This window comes from Peromyscus eremicus, chromosome 22 (assembly GCF_949786415.1).
Source record: "Peromyscus eremicus chromosome 22, PerEre_H2_v1, whole genome shotgun sequence".
NCBI classification, from domain to species: domain Eukaryota; kingdom Metazoa; phylum Chordata; class Mammalia; order Rodentia; family Cricetidae; genus Peromyscus; species Peromyscus eremicus.
This window is the reverse complement of record NC_081437.1, coordinates 23,031,078-23,047,137: the sequence shown is the minus strand read 5'-3', so window position 1 is coordinate 23,047,137 and position 16,060 is coordinate 23,031,078. Positions and strand designations below refer to the sequence as shown.

The window sequence follows — 16,060 nt, the reverse complement described above, 5'->3', positions numbered from 1 at the left end:
CAAGCTTCTCTGGCCAATGAGCGGCGCTAGTCTACGGTATGAACTTATTTAGAAGGCTGTCTGACACCATGCCATTTAGAGAAAGAATAACACTAGGTTCCCCGTAGGGCCTGTGATCTCCTGAGCCTCAGGCTTTTGACTAGATTTACGAACCCAACGGTGAGTGCTCTCCTGTGAAGGAGGCCTCAACTCCAAGCAGGAAGCAGTTGGTTACCCCCTAACGGTCACGCCGCTACCACACCAGTGGGCACATCTTGCCTGGGAAGTCAGTTTTTAGCATTCACCATTTGGTCATATCACTGATGACTTTTCTCCCCTGGTAGCCTACACACAGTACCTCCGGCACTGTAAAAAGAGACCACCAGTAGAGAAGAAACTTTTAGGTCACAGAGCTCTTTTTACATTTTAATTTTCATATATTTATTTATTTGCCAGGGGTTCTGGGGATCAAATTCAGGCCTTCATGCATGTGAGGTAACCACTATACTAACTGAACTACACACCCCAGCCCTGTTTTGTTGTTCTTCTGAGGTAGTCTGACTGGCCTGGTACTTACTATGTAGCCAAGCCTGGCCTCTAATTTTTTTAAACTCTCCTGCCTCAGCTTCCAGAGTACTGGCATGAGATCTCTCTCTCTCTCTCTCTCTCTCTCTCTCTCTCTCTCTAAACTTCATATTGTTTCCTCATGTAGCCCAGGCTGGCCTTATGGCCTTAAACACACTAGGTAGCCAAGGATAACCTTGAATTTCTTGTTTCTGCCTCTCAGGTGCCAGGACTACAGATATATACCACAGTGTGTATTTTTACTTTTATATTTTCGTTTTATTTTTGAGATTTGATCTCATTAATTACTTAGTTAATTAATGCCCAGGCAGACCTTGAATCTGTGATCCTCTCGCCTAGATAGGACTACACGTCTAAACTACCAGACCCAGCTTACTTTTTTTTAATAAAATATTGAAATGAGGCCTATATAAATGGTCTTCATGATATTAGTAGATTTACAGTATCGTATGGTATGTACTTCAGCTGGGCCTGGTAGCAAAGGCCTGTAATCCAGAAACTGAGCGGGTGGGGCTGGAGAGATGACTCAGTGGCCAAGAGCCCTGGCTCATCTTCCACATGACCCTTCATTGTTTTCTATCAAAATCTCAGTCATTGATTTTTACCAATAAAGACTTGGAAGCCAGATTCTGGGGTGAAAGCCTGCTAGCTCAGAGAGGCAGAGAAAACATCCAGCTAATCTTCCTTCTCCACGGTCATCCCCCAAAAGACCTTCCCCCCACAGTCTCAAACCAAAAACTCCTCAAACTCCATGTCCCTCCCTTCCACTTCCTGTGCGTCTCTCTATCCGTCCTCCTGACTCCCTCTTACTCTCTCTGTTTTGTTTTTGTTTTTTTCTTAATAATCCTGTGTTCACTTCCTGTCAACTGGTTGCTTGCTCCACCTCTTGACCTATGGTTGACTTTATTCAATCCTGCTTACAATATTCAAGTTGAAAGCTCTTGGACTAAAGGTGTGTGCCAGGGCTGAGCCACACAACTAGAAACAGGTTTTTCCAGGAAATAACGAAATCTCAGGATTCACAGTGTGATGGAACATCTTGCAACGAACCTTGTTCAATTCCGAGCACCTACATGACGGCTCACAACTGGCTATTAACTCCAAACCCAAGGAAACCAGCACCCTCTCCTGGCGTCCATGGGTAGTGCACACACATGGTACACAGCATGCAGGCAAAACATCCATATGCATAAAATAAAAATAAAATTTAAAACTTCAAAAATTTTTAAAAAGAAAGAAAGAAATTGAGGGATCAGATCAGACTGAGAAAGTTACCAAGGCCCTACCTCAAAGTCAAAAAAGATTTAAAAGGACTCAGGATATAGTTCAGTGGTAAAGCTCTTGCCTAGCCTATGTGTTCTATCCAAGGGTCAATCCAATCCCTGCTGCTGCAAAACCAAAAACAATTGTAGCTGTCACGTTTAAGTGACCCTCTAGAATGCCCTCACCAAGCAAGAACTAGGAGGCATTTTAAAATCGTTTACTCTCTCCAATGAAGAGCCATGTCTTCCTGACTTTGTGGTTAATCACTTCTTTGTTTAAAAAAAGAAAGAAAGAAAAAGGTTTTCACCACTTTGTATATCTTCATAAATACTAGAGCTTGATTTTTATTTTTTATTTTTTTAATTTTTAGACAGAGTCTCACTCGGTAGCCCTGGCTAGTCTCTACCCGCCTCTGCCTCCCGACTGCTCAGACTAAAGGTGTAAGCCACTGTGTCTGGTTTTGTTTTTTTCAGAGACAGGGTTTCTCTGTGTAGTCCTGCATGTCCTGGCACTTGCTCTGTAGACCAGGCTGCCCTTGAACTCAGAGATCCACCTGTCCCCGTCCCCCTGAGTGCTGGGATTAAAGGTGTGCACCACCATGCCCAGCTTTTGGTTTGACTTCTTTAATCAGCAGAGCAAACTACCCCAACCCAAGACCTGTAGATGGTGACATTTGGGGGTGATCATCCGAGATTTCTTCTAAGAATCACTGACTAACTAAGGTCAATATAACCAGACTAAACCCTGAAATGAGGGGAGAACATGGTGGCATGCGGGGAGAAGGTGGCTGCTGAATTTATGTGGGCTTCTCTTCCATCCCAAGATGGGGACACCCCCCAACCAAGCTTAGCACTGTGAACTTTAGGCTGGTAATTTTGATCATTTTCTCTGAAAAGGAGGGCCCCTTGGGAAGGCTTTTAGTCCTCATGCTTATGTTTCAAAGAGCAGGATAATATTTTCAGACAGTGCTGCCCCACAATCCCCTCCCACCCCAGAGGCTGAAATCAAGGAGCTCGTGGAGTTAATTACTGACAGCTGGCTCCAGGGAGGTTTCGTGACCTTTACCCCGTGACGAGACTGGATTTTTCATTCATTCTGTTCCTGGTGGGCTTCTTTAACCAGCAGTAGGATTCTGTCGACATCTTATCTTCCCGCTTTTATGCCTGGCTCACCTCTCTAAACCAAAACGGAAGGGGCCATTAACAGATCACTTAAAAATATCCAGGAATTCTTTAAAATAAATGAAACCACTTGATAATCTAGTCACCGTCCCATTTGTGAATAGAGACTAACTTGCTCCCCCTACTGGCCTAAACTTGGTGTGACTCGAGAGGGGAAAAAAAATCAGAGAAAACTCTTCATGGGACCTAAGGTCAAATCAGGGGACCCCTATCTGATCAGGGCATCCCAATCGCCCCCATCAGAGGCCAGAGCCACCTCTCCAGACTTGGGGCTGAGAGATCTCAGGAGGAGTAGGTAAGCCTCTCTCTCTCTTTCTTGTTTTCAACTTGCAGGTGGGGATAGAGACCTCCAAGATTCTTCCAGGCTCCCCACCGGCTTGGCTCCTGAGCATCTGGGGCAAACTAAACCCCCAGGTGCCCAGAAAGAAAGCCCTGGTCTTTTTCTCAACCCATGCGTGGCCTGCACACCCTCTGGAGGGTGACTCAAATGACCAGGAAGGGAACTCTCAATTTTAACACCATCTTCCAGTTACACTTATATTGTAGCAGGAAGGACAATCCTCTGAAGTACTCCATGTTCAAATCTTTTTCCCTCTATAAGACCACCCAGAGTTTACCAAAACTTTCAAAACTTTAACCATAGTGTGCTCCGATCCAGAAAGGAATGATATGGACAAAGGGTAGAGGAAAAACTCTCATCTGAGAAAATCCCATCAGTAAATAACCCCCCATTCCATCCGGGGATGTACCCCAACCTCTGGAAGGTCCAGAATCCCTGTGCTCTGAATATCCTTGTCCCCCTAATCCTAAGGAGAAATGAAGGACGTGCCTCCCTCCTCGCCTTCCCTGGGAGGGATGTTTCTCATAAAGAAACGCTGGAAGAAAACAGAGTCCCTAATGTCCACAGGTCCCTTTCCCTGGCAGAACTGAATGACATTGGGGATGAACTGGGGTGATGTGCCATGCTCAGACACATGGATGAACTGGGATAATGTACCACGCTCAGACGCATGAATTAACGTGGGCAATGCAGTGGTCTTTGGAACAAACCCTAACCCCTTTAGACAAGAGGAGAGTGGTGGACCCAGCTGTCCAAAGTGGGCAACACTTCCTTCACTGCCCACAGAGTACGGAGGACAATGGCTTCCCCATGGAGGGTGAGGCCATTGGTCCCTCTTCCCCAAATCCTCACTGAGATGCAAATCCAGATGCCTAGGAAGAAGGGAGGACACACTGTGTTTACTGTGTCAAAGGGGGTTTCGGGAAGACAATCCCCTTGGCTACCACCGCTGCCCCTTATGCTTCAGGAAGAGAAGGAGACCCCACTCTTTTCCTCAAAAGCTTACAAGAGGGGCTTCAGTGCTCGGCAGTTAAGAGCAATGACTGCTCTTCCAGAGGACCCCGGTTCAATTCCGAGCACCCACATGGCAGCTAACAGCTGTCTGTAATTCCAAGATCTGACACCCTCACACAGACATGCATGCAGGCAAAACCCCAATGCAAGCAAGATAAAAATAAATTATCATTATTAAAATAAAAAAATCTTAAAAAAAAAAAAAAGCCAGGTGGTAGTGGCACACATCTTAATCCCTTTAATCCCAACACTTGGGAGGCAGAAGCAGGCAGATCTCTATGAGTCTGAGGCCAGCCTGGTCTACAAATTGAGTACCAGGACAGCTAGGACACAGAGAAACCCTATCTCAAAAAAAACAAAAAACAAAAAAACAAAACAAACAAAAAACAAAAACAAACCAAAAAGAAAAACCCAAAACAAAACAAAAAATAAAAAGTTCTCCTGCCTTCTGAGCTCTGTATCTGCAGGCCTTCCCTCACTAATGACCCTGAAACAATCAGCCAAATTCCAAAGATTTCATAAAAGCTCCAGACAGGACTTCCCAGGGAACAAAAGGGACCTGCCTTTTTCTGTCCTGGGGACATTCTGCTTGTCATAAAGGCCTTGCCCACCCACTTGTGGGAGGCCTCATACCTTGTCACCCTATCCACACCCAGTTCAAGTTGCAGGATTAGATACATGGATCCACCACACTGGACTGCTCCTGGCTCCTCTGAGGCTGTACCCTACGGGTATCAAGCGCTGGACTGCTCCTGGCTCCTCTGAATCTACAACAGACTCCCCAGAAACTCCAGACTCCAGCTACCCTCCGTGAGCCACTGGAAGACCTCGGCTGCTCTTCAAGGGCCAGACTCAGATAAGTCTACCTGGTTGAGTTGTTCTGTTGAGGCATTCCATCTCCACTGCCTCTGTCAGGGCTAGTGTCCTTCACTGTCGTGTGCGGTATGACAGACTCTCTGGTGTCATGTCTCTCGGTAACGATCTGTCTGGCAGTTCTGATACAACTCTCCATAGCCCAGTGCCCTCCCCGGAATCCAGATTTCTTTGAGCCGGATTCTAGGCAATGGGCTGATGAAAATGATGTTCACTGTAACCTCCCGGAGTCTGGCGCTCCCGGGACATGTGTCCCAGGGCCAACACCTGGTGAGGGGCACATCCAGGTTCGCCGCTTCACTCCTCACTCTTCAGGGGGGCCTGCTGTTCTGACGTGGAACGGGACCACTCTAGACCTTTACAAAGGGGAGTCCTTCTCGGGAATCCTCTCCTATCTTGGCCCAGACCCGCTCAAGGCCACCCCACTCAACCCCTTCCTGGCGGATACCTGTTTGAAGGACCAAAACTGCCGGACCCCGGTGTGTGTGACTGTTAATATGATGGGTGCGCCTGGCCAGGAATGGTTAACTGACTGTAAAGTTCACCCCCAGACAGGGTCATCATCCGTGTGTAAGGTCCATAAGCCTGATCAACTATGTAAGGTGCACTGCAGCGTAGACCACTGTCCCCAGACCTCTCTGCCCTGCACTTGCGGGATACTCATGGAGTTCCCTCATAAACGACCTCAGCTGCTAGGGGTGACTTGGTGGGCCCACAGGCCTCAAAAGACCAACTCCGCCTTGCAGGCCACACCAGGTGTTACTAGATGGCTCCACAAGTCCCCTAGAAGCAACCCCAACTTGCGGGCTGGACGGACCTGGGAACCTCTCTGGCACACCCAGACTTTTGCTTACATGGGAATAGTTCCAACGACTCTCATCCTTCAGTGGGATATTTCCAGACTCTGGATCCATCACATCTATCCTAACTGTACTCAGGCCACGGCCATCCAACAAACCCAGTTCCTCTGGTGGCTGTCCCAAACTTGGCCTAAAGAAACTACAAGTCAAGGGTCCCCCACAATTGTGGCCCTCCCTCGCCATAGAAAGGTCCTCTTTGGGGAAACTGGTACAGGCCTAGGGGATGCAAGGAATGTAGAATGGGCCATTTTGGAGGAGAGGCGTTCGTTAGAAAAGGTCTCTGTACCGAAGATAGAATACAAAGTTGGTTTACTCGTCCAGGAGGAAGGGAGGGGCTGGAATCCCTACACTAGGGAAGATGCGGGACTAAAGGAATGGATAGCTTCCACAGGGCGGATCCTCCAGGAATATGCCTCTCTCACGACCTGGGACAGAGCTTGCACCCATGTTCAACAAGGTCTGCTGGACAGCCTAATTCAAATGGGATCTAACCTGACTAGGGGGCAATGGCCCACACTCCTAAATGCTGAGGCCAAATCTCACAGTATTTTTGCCACCTACGGTATGCATCATCTCTGGAAAATGGTCTCTCATAGCTGTAACGAGACGTCCTGTGCCCTAATCGCCCATGTTCCCCGACTGAATGAGGCGATCAGATACCCTGTTGTCCAACTCACAGGGTTAGGAGAAATTATCCGAAACACCCGTATTGTGCCCATGGGACATCGCTGGGCAATACTATGGAACAAAAAACAATGGGATTACACGTCCCTATCAGATTGTCAGTTGAAAAACGGTATCTGGCTCTGCCCTCGACAAACATGGGCCTCGGATTTCACACAGGCATGGCCTTTGGTACCCACCCCCACCAAGAATTCCATCTGGTATATGGGGAGGGGTATATTTTGTTGGGAGGCCATGGCTAACGAAACCATTGCTCTCACTGACTTCTCGTGTGAGGTTTCCAAATATTCCCTCCCTTCTGCGGGACCCTGGTGCACAGTCAAGCCGACTGCACAGGTGCATTTCACTCTCTTAAACACGACTTACGTGCACCGCGATGTAGAAGAATTTTCATTCACTTTACCTCCCGGCGTTCCTCGTGAGGAGGTTGTGTGGGAAGAGACGCGGTGGCCAACTTCTGAACTTAAACTGGCTGATGGGAGGCTCCTTGAGCTCCTGAATCAAACCAGTGGCCTTTACAGTGCATACCTTGTGGTGGACAGCAGAGGAAACCACATGATCAGCCTCGGAGACGCTGATAACAAATCTTGCAAAGGGCTCTTCGGGTGGTATTCTTGTCTATGGTCCTCCTCTAATAAGGGCAACATTGCTCCCGTTTTCTTCTTAACTATTCTCTCAGTAGGATTTATAGCTGCACTAATAGTCTCAGTTTACCTGTGTTACAGGTGCCATCTTGCCCTCATGGCACACCCCAAGGAGGTACGCTGTCAAACGGTTGTCCTTCACGCTGGAGATCCACCACCAGCCAAGACCTACCGTGGCCGCTCAGTTCCATCCACTCCGGAGACCATCTTACTGCTGTCCCGCCCCACATCGCCCCTGTTGTCAGCAGGAAGTAGCCAGAGCGATCTTCGTCGTCCCCAAGTCCCCGCAGCAGCAGTTAATGTGACCTCCGAGGAAGAGCATTGAGGAAATAAAAATGTCCGATGGCCCCTGTCAGGTATACAGATAGGACAAGAGGATGACATGCTTGCAGCTTCTCTCCAAAGACTTGGTGTGGTTTTTCTCCACCATGGTCCCCCCCCCCCACACACACACACACTTCCACTGACATGCCTGGGCATATCCTAGGCAGACCCTGGACCTCCTGCGAGCCAATCAGCCCACTCCTTTGTTTAGGTAAACCAATTCAAAACGAGGGGAAGGACACCTGTTCTAGACTACAAAACAAACAAACAAACAAACAAACAGCATGTGGAACTCTCAGTCTTCCAGAGGAAAAGATTTTTGTCCAAATCTCTTCCTCATTTATAGGGAGTCTGTAGGGGTACTTTTGCTTTTAATAAAACTTGTTTGCTTGCTGTGATTGTAATTTATTTCCTGCCTTTTAACTCTTTAATCAGCAGAGAAAAGAAACCCAACTCTGGTGGTTTGGATGAGAATGGCCCCCCAGAGGCTCTTCTATTTGGATGCTTGGCCCCCAGTTAGTGGAACTGTTTGGGAAGGATTAGAGGGTGTGGCCTTGTTGGAAGAGGTGTGTTATTGGGGGCGGGCTTTCAGGTTTCAAAAGCCCACGCCAGGCCCAATCTCTCTTTGCCTGCAACTTTTGGGTCAGATGTGAGCTCTCAGCTGCTTCTTCAGCACTATGCCTGCCTGCCTGCTGCCACGCTCCTCACCATGATGACAATCAACTAACCCTCTCCAATTGTCAGAAAGCCCCCAATTAAATTCTTTTTTCTATAAATTGCCTTGGAAACAGCAGTAGAACGTAACTAAGACACCAGCCCAAGAGCTCTAGACAGTAATGTATTATTTGAATGTTTATTGTTAAAGCAGTTTTTCATTTCTGATTATGATGTTATCAAGTAATAATACAACTAATTAATATATCATCATTGTAAATTTATTTTCCTATACAGTGCTATATTCTTTTTTTTTTTTTTTTACAGTGCTATATTCTGTCTTAATGTTTTGTGACTTTGATCCAAGCACTGTGGTTTATGCCTGTAATCCCCATACTTAAGAGGATTACCATGTAGCTAGGAGGCTGGACTGAGTTACATACTAAGTCCCAAGCAAGCCTGGGCTACAAAGAGTGAGGCACTGTGCTGTGGATTATGCTTATTGTTAATAATAAAGCTGATTGGCCAATAGCAGGACAGAAAGAGATTGGGCAAGACAGCCTGACATGGAGAGAATGCTAGGAGAGAAGGGCAGAGTGATGGTAGTCTCCAGAAATGACAGCCAGCCGATGAGCAAGCAAGACATGTAGAAAATGATGTAACAAGCCATGAGCCATGTGGCAGAATGTAGATTATTAGAAATGGGTTAATTTAAATGTAAGGGCTAGTTACTAATAAGCCTGAGCTATCGACCAAGCATTTATAATTAATCTTAAGTCTCTGAGCAGTTATTTGGGAATGGGCAGACAGGACAGGAAATGTCTGCTTCCAGCACTGTCTCAAAAAAAGTATAACGTGCCGGGCGGTGGTGGCACACACCTTTAATCCCAGCACTCGGGAGGCAGAGGCAGGCGGATCTCTGTGAGTTCGAGGCCAGCCTGGTCTCCAAAGCGAGTTCCAGGAAAGGCGCAAAGCTACACAGAGAAACCCTGTCTCGAAAAAACAAAAAAAAAAAAAAAAAAAAAAGTATAATGTTTACATCTATGTTCCTGAGTTAGATTAGCCTATACTTTTCTTTCTGGTTCTTTTTGAGAGGTTTTTCGAGACAGGGTTTCTCTGTGTAGCTTTGCGCCTTTCCTGGAACTCACTTGGTAGCCCAGGCTGGCCTCGAACTCACAGAGATCCGCCTGGCTCTGCCTCCCGAGTGCTGGGATTAAAGGCGTGCGCCACCACCACCCGGCCTTTTTGAGAGTTTTGATTATGTAGCCCAGGTTAGCTTGAAATTCACTGGCTAGCCTAGACTGGCCTCAAATTCATAATCATCTTGTCCCAGTCTCCTGAATACTGGGGTTATAAAGAAGTGACACCAAGACCAGCTGATCTTTTCCTCACTTATACTCTCTGGTCTTAGGTTGATGCTCTTACAAAAACTTTTTTTTTAATTTCCTTAATTTAAATGTTTATTGCTAGTTTTGTTTGATTGGTTGGGTTTTTGCTATGGGTCTCGCATAGCCCTGGCTGACCTCAGATTCACCTTGTAGCTGAGGATAACTTTGAATTCCTGATCCTTATGCTCCTGCCTCTGAAGTACTGGAATTACAGGTGTGCATCACTGTGCCCTGCTCATGTTACAGGTATTTATGGAGTACATTTAGGAAGGGTCTTCTTCTGTGATCACTCTTATGTCATATATGTAAATCTAGAATTAATTATTCCTTGAAGAATGTTTCAACAATGACATCATGAAACCTGGGGGTTCCTTCCTTCCTTCCTTCCTTCCTTCCTTCCTTCCTTCCTTTCTTTCTTTCTTTCTTTCAATTTGCTTCACTATTTTCTTTCAGGATGGAGACCCCACACTTCAACTTAAGAAAAACCCTTAACCCATGTACATTAGGCCATGAATTCATATGGAATGGGCTCCAGCAGCTCAGCCTCCTTCCCTCAGGCCTTACAAAGTGTGCTTCTCTGGGTGGGGCAGGCTGGTGCTTCAGCTGAACCCAGGTGCCCTTCTCCTTGGCTTCCTTTTTCCTCTGCTCCTTCTCCTTCATCTGCTTCAAGAAGCTGCCTCGGCTCTTAGAGTACTTGGTGTATTCAATCCGCACATGAATTCTCTTGGCAAGAATCTTGCCTTAACTTACTTGTGTCCAGTGATGCCCACAGCATGCTGGGTGATGTACTAGACTCGTCCGGTTTTGCCACGGTAACACTTATGGGGCATTCCATTTTGAACAGTGCCCATTCCCTTGGTGCCTGCAATATCACCCTTCTTGTAGATTCGAGTTACGTGGTCAAAGAAACAACTCCGTGTTTCCTAAAAGGCCTGGAGAGCATGTCGCAGGCATCCCTCCTCTATCCCTTTCTGTTTGTCATTTGGGTAAGTTCCTGGAAGATGGCTGCCATGGCCGAAAGGCTGGGATTTTCTTCAGGGTAAGATTATCTTCTACTGTTTCTATTTCTTTAGTGGAACTAGAACTATTCACGTCAGCCACGAACAGGGCATTTTTGAAAAGTTCTTGCATTTTGGTTAAGTGGCGACAGTTTCAGAAACCAGAGTAATTAGCATTCCAGAACCGAAGCCTAGATTCCTGCCACACCGCCTGCCTGCAAACCTTAACTGCAGGCCACAGAGACACTGGTCACCTGACATTCTTTAACTCACTATTCTAGTTACTCTTCGCAATGGCCAATCTCAGGCCAAAAAAGGGAAGCGAAGTTTTTCAATCTCCTTCCCCAACTCCCACTTCTGCCCTATAACGACTAATCCTGCTTGTAAGTGGACAGCAGGCCCTGGATGTTCTTTTCCAGAATAAATACCCGCACTATCTTAGGTCATGGTCCACGTCTGCCTTACCGTCTGACCTTTGAGTTCAGATACTTTATTCTTTCTTACACTTTATTTCAGCAAGCGATGTTTTTCTAGTACTTACTCTATTTTATCTAAAGCTCCAGAATTAATTGGCAAAAGCTGTTCCTATTTTATTAATGCTTTGGTGTCAAGTCTGTGAGTGTGTGTGTCTTTTTATTTCTAGAATTAAATATTTGTGCTTTTATTTTATTTTATTTTTTTGCCAGAGCTGATGAATTTCACTATTCTTTTCAAAGCACTGTTTTCCATTTTCGTCTTGTTGACTAAGGAGAACATGGAGTGTGTGTGTGTGTGTGTGTGTGTGTGTGTGTGTGTGTGTGTGATTTTCCAGGGATTTTTTTTTTTTCTCACTGCACCCTTGGCTCTAAAAGAAGTCTTCCTGCAATTCTTTTTGTTGTTGTTGCTGCTGCTGTTGGTTTTTGGTTTTTGAAGATAGGGTTTCTCTGTGTAGTCCTGGCTGTCCTGAAACTCACTCTGTAGACCAGGCTGGCCTTGAACTCAGACACCTGACTGCCTCTGCCTCCTGAGTGCTGGCTTTAAAGTTGTGCGCCACCGCCATTTTGGTATCACCTTCTTGGATCCCAGCTTTGTAGACAAAGAGGAAAAAAAAAAGTCTCCTATTTGTCTACCCATACCAACCATCCCCTGGGCTACATTTCCATTTAAAACTGACACTGTGGGGGCTGGAGGGATGGCTCAGAGGTTAAGAGCACTGGCTGCTCTTCCTAGAGGTCCTGAGTTCAATTCCCAGCAACCACATGGTGGCTCACAACCATCTGTAATGAGATCTGGTGCCCTCTTCTGGCCTGCAGGCGTACATGCAGGCAGAACACTGCATACCTAATAAATAAATAAATCTTTTTAAAAAAAAAAAAAAAAAAAACAAAACCTGACACTGTGAAGTCCGAGCACAGGGATCTATGGGTAAGAGAACCGCTTCACCAGCATGAGGACCTGGGTTCAACTCTCAGGCACTCACTGAAACACAGCAGCGGCCAGGAAAGGGAGCTCACACTCAGCCTTCCAGTTTCCTACCCTTCTTTGTGTGGGGTTGAGACCTCAAGGGCTCATCATCCGCTGCCCCAACTCCCCTCCCCTTTGGCATGTCTATTGTCCTTGTTCCTGTTTGGGCAGCCATGTTGGTGAGACTCGGGGTGGAGCTTCTGACGTTACTAGGAGGCACAATCTCACAGCAAACTCCCTGATCCCCTGACTTTTACACTCTTTCCACACCCTCTTCCAAAATGTTCCTCGAGCCTTGGGTACAGGAGTGTTTTATAAATATATCCACGAGGACTAGGCGCCACAACTCTGCATTTTGACTGGTTGTGGTTTTCTGCAGTGATCTCCATCAGTTGCGAAGAGAAACTTCCTGGATGAGGATTGAGAACTCCACTTACCAGGCTGGACCCTGGAGGAGAAGATGGAATATTTTTGGTTTTTATTCTCAGGACCAGTTAAGGGTCATTTGGGATTGGGAGGAGCCCCCCACTCCTCTCACCTTCCTTTCCAGTTCCATCTACAAGAGGATGAGTCAAAGGCCCTGCTTGACTGTGGCTTTATCTGGAAACACGGAGGAAAATTCTGTGTTGAACTTCCTCTTTGTAGAATTGCCCCTGCTCAGAGCCCACACAGTAGGGTGTCCATTACCTTCCTGAACAAAAAGGTCAGGTGACTCACCAGGACTATAGAACATTCTGAGAGATGCCCACAGTCCTCTGGGACCTAGTTGACCTTGGAGGACAAAGGACAATATTGTCCCTTTTAATTCTTCTGTCTATATTAGGAGAGTCCCCTAAACATGGTTATTGAATACCCAGGTTAGTACACCAGTCTAGTATTTTTAACTACTGAGTAATATTTAGAGAAAGTCTAAGGAAAATTTTAAATACATCTGGATTAGCATATCCAAGTCTTGTCTTCTACCTCTCAAAAATCTTTTTGTGTTTTGCAAGGTCCCAAAATGACACCACATATCCATGCTCTTCGTTTTAAATGAGTGCAAAACATTATCAAATTGAGGTTTACCACCCCTAGTGGGCTTAACTAAGGAAGCCTTTTTAAAACTGTAACGCAAGAGTTAATGATTGAGGAGTCTTAGGCAGAGTCCTGTCCATGGATAAGCTTCCTGTTAGCCATTCCCACTAAAGATATTTCAGGCAGCCTGACCACACATACATTTAATCCCAGCAATTGGGAGCAGAGGCAGGGATCTTAAGAGTTTGAGGCCAGCCTGGTCTACACAGTGAGTTCCAGGCCAGACAGGGCTACATACAGAGACCCTGACTATTAAAAAAAGAAATAGTTTACCTTTTAGCTGTTTTTTTTTTTTTTTTGAGTGGGGGGAGTTGGTTTTTTTTTTTTGTTTTTTTTTTTTTTTGGTTTTTCGAGACAGGGTTTCTCTGTGTAGCTTTGCGCCTTTCCTGGGACTCACTTGGTAGCCCAGGCTGGCCTTGAACTCACAGAGATCCGCCTGGCTCTGCCTCCCAAGTGCTGGGATTAAAGGCGTGCGCCACCACCGCCCGGCTGGTTTTTTGTTGTTGTTGTTGTTATTGTTTTGTTTGTTTGTTTTCCTGAGACAGGGTTTCTCTGTGTAACAGCTCTGGCTGGCCTGGAACTCACTCTGTAGACCAGGCTTGTTTTTACTTTGGGCTGTTCTCTTAGCCTCTTATTCTTGTTACAGAGTCATTTGGTCTAACCCAGGACTGGGCGATTTTGGGGTACACTGTGACACTTGGGTCTGAAGTGAGAGGCCCCTGCGTCAGCTTCTCAAAAAGCTTAAACAGCACATGACCATTTACCAGTATAATACATACACAAGAGGCATTTCTTTCCCGGTATAGCTTGGACCAGAGAAGAAAGAGGACATCAGTGGTGTGCAGTGGACAGGAGACTGTTAAGTCCAGTGACTGACCCAGAACATTTAGCAAATGAAGCCCAAAGGGAAAAAAAAAGTCCGGAACAAGGAGTCTCAAAGTGGGAGACACATTTTTTTCTGGCCAGAGAGTAGGCAAGCTTGGGAAGGTTCTCTCAGAGCAGGCACTAAGCCCAGTGGAGTCAGCACCCCCTTCTCCCACCTGAGTAGGCTGCATACGGCTGGGGAAACTTTAGAACCCAGTAGATAGACTATGTGAAATGACCGCCTCAAATACCAAAGAATCAGCCAGGCAGTGGTGGCGCACGCCTTTAATCCCAGCACTCGGGAGGCAGAGGCAGGTGGATCTCTGTGAGTTCAAGGTTAGCCTGGTCTACAGAGTAAGTTCCAAGATAGCCAAGGCTACACAGATAAACCTTGTCTCAAAACAAACAAACATGCCGGCTGGTGGTGGCACATGCCTTTAATCCTAGCACTCGGAAGGCAGAGCCAGACGGATCTCTGTGAGTTCGAGGCCAGCCTGGTCTACAGAGTGAGTTCCAGGACAGGCACCAAAACAACACAGAGAAACCCTGTCTCGAAAAACCAAACAAACAAACAAAACAAAACAAAAATTTAAAAAATCCCAAAGAATCAACTCTAAGGGTATTGTAATCAGTAGTGGAGGTCTGATATTTATTACCTCCTCAGTTGATATAGGAAATACATATTGTTCTTATGACATGACAGTGGAGACCCCCAGAACACAGCATATGAGAGTAAAACAAGACAGCCTCGGGGGAGGGGGGGATCCTTGGATGGGCACGACTGAGCAGTGCTTGTTGGGGAGGGAATGTTCAGTAAATTTTTTTTTTTTTTCAATTCAATCATGAGTCTGCGGAGATGGCATAGACTGCTCTTACAGAGGACCCAAGTTCAATTCCTAGCACCCACATCAGGTGCCTCAGAACTGCATGGAACTGCGACTGCCGGGAAATCAAATGCCTCTGTCGTTGGCAGAGGCCTGCACTCACATGCACTTACCCATGCACAGACACACAAGTATACATGTAATTAAAATGCACAAAACGTGGGGGGAGAGGAGAGCTGGGGAAGAGGGACTGGGAAGAGAGGAGGGAGGGGAAACTGAGCAGGCTGGGAAAAAATTAACTGACTAATTAATTTAAAATTTTAAATAAATAAATAAAACAAATATAATCACCCTATATATATCCGTACACATGCACACATCAGGTATAAAATGTTCTATAATCTTAACAGTGGTCAGAGGTCTTATGAAACAAAAAGACAACTTGCTTACCTTTTAATACACAGCTACAAGCACAATTAAACAAAACAACACATTAATGTAAAGATCACATTTGGCTATCAAGGGGCAAAGGGTAGTGTGACTTTATCTCTGAGCTGACTGTGGGCCCTTTGGAAGTGTTTCACTGCATAAGGGAAGTGAATTGGGAATTACTTGGGTCACCCTGTAACTCTGGCCCCCAGAAGAGCAGTTTGGTGGACAACTGTGTTACAGGACAGTGGAGGGAGCCTGGATGGGGTCAGAACGAGATGTGTAGGCAGAAGGCATCTCTGAAAGCTTTAGAAGTCTGCTTAGTAAACACAGACTGGGCCCGTTGGAGCCCAGCACCCAGGAAGCAGAGGCAGGCAGATCTCAGTGAGTTTGAGGCCAGCCTGGTCTACATAACAAGTCCAGGGATAGCCAAGGCTACACAGAGAAACCAGAGAAGACCAAGCAAATACCATGACAGGCTCCTAATAACTCAGTTAGGAACTAGGCCTCAGTTCCTGCCTCTTGAAATGAGGGGAACTGCACGTAGCCTGTGTCAACCTCCCCCCTCCCCTCCACAGGTAATAACTAAATAAGGACATAGCCTGGGACTTGTCCAGACTTGCCCAAGAATGGAAAAGC

The 16,060-nt window shown here is 46.3% G+C and overlaps 1 pseudogene; it reads right to left on the bottom strand.

Moving 5' to 3' along the window:
• Positions 1-10,291: 10,291 nt before the first annotated feature.
• Positions 10,292-10,771, bottom strand: LOC131897686 (large ribosomal subunit protein eL21-like; annotated as a pseudogene).
• Positions 10,772-16,060: the final 5,289 nt, after the last annotated feature.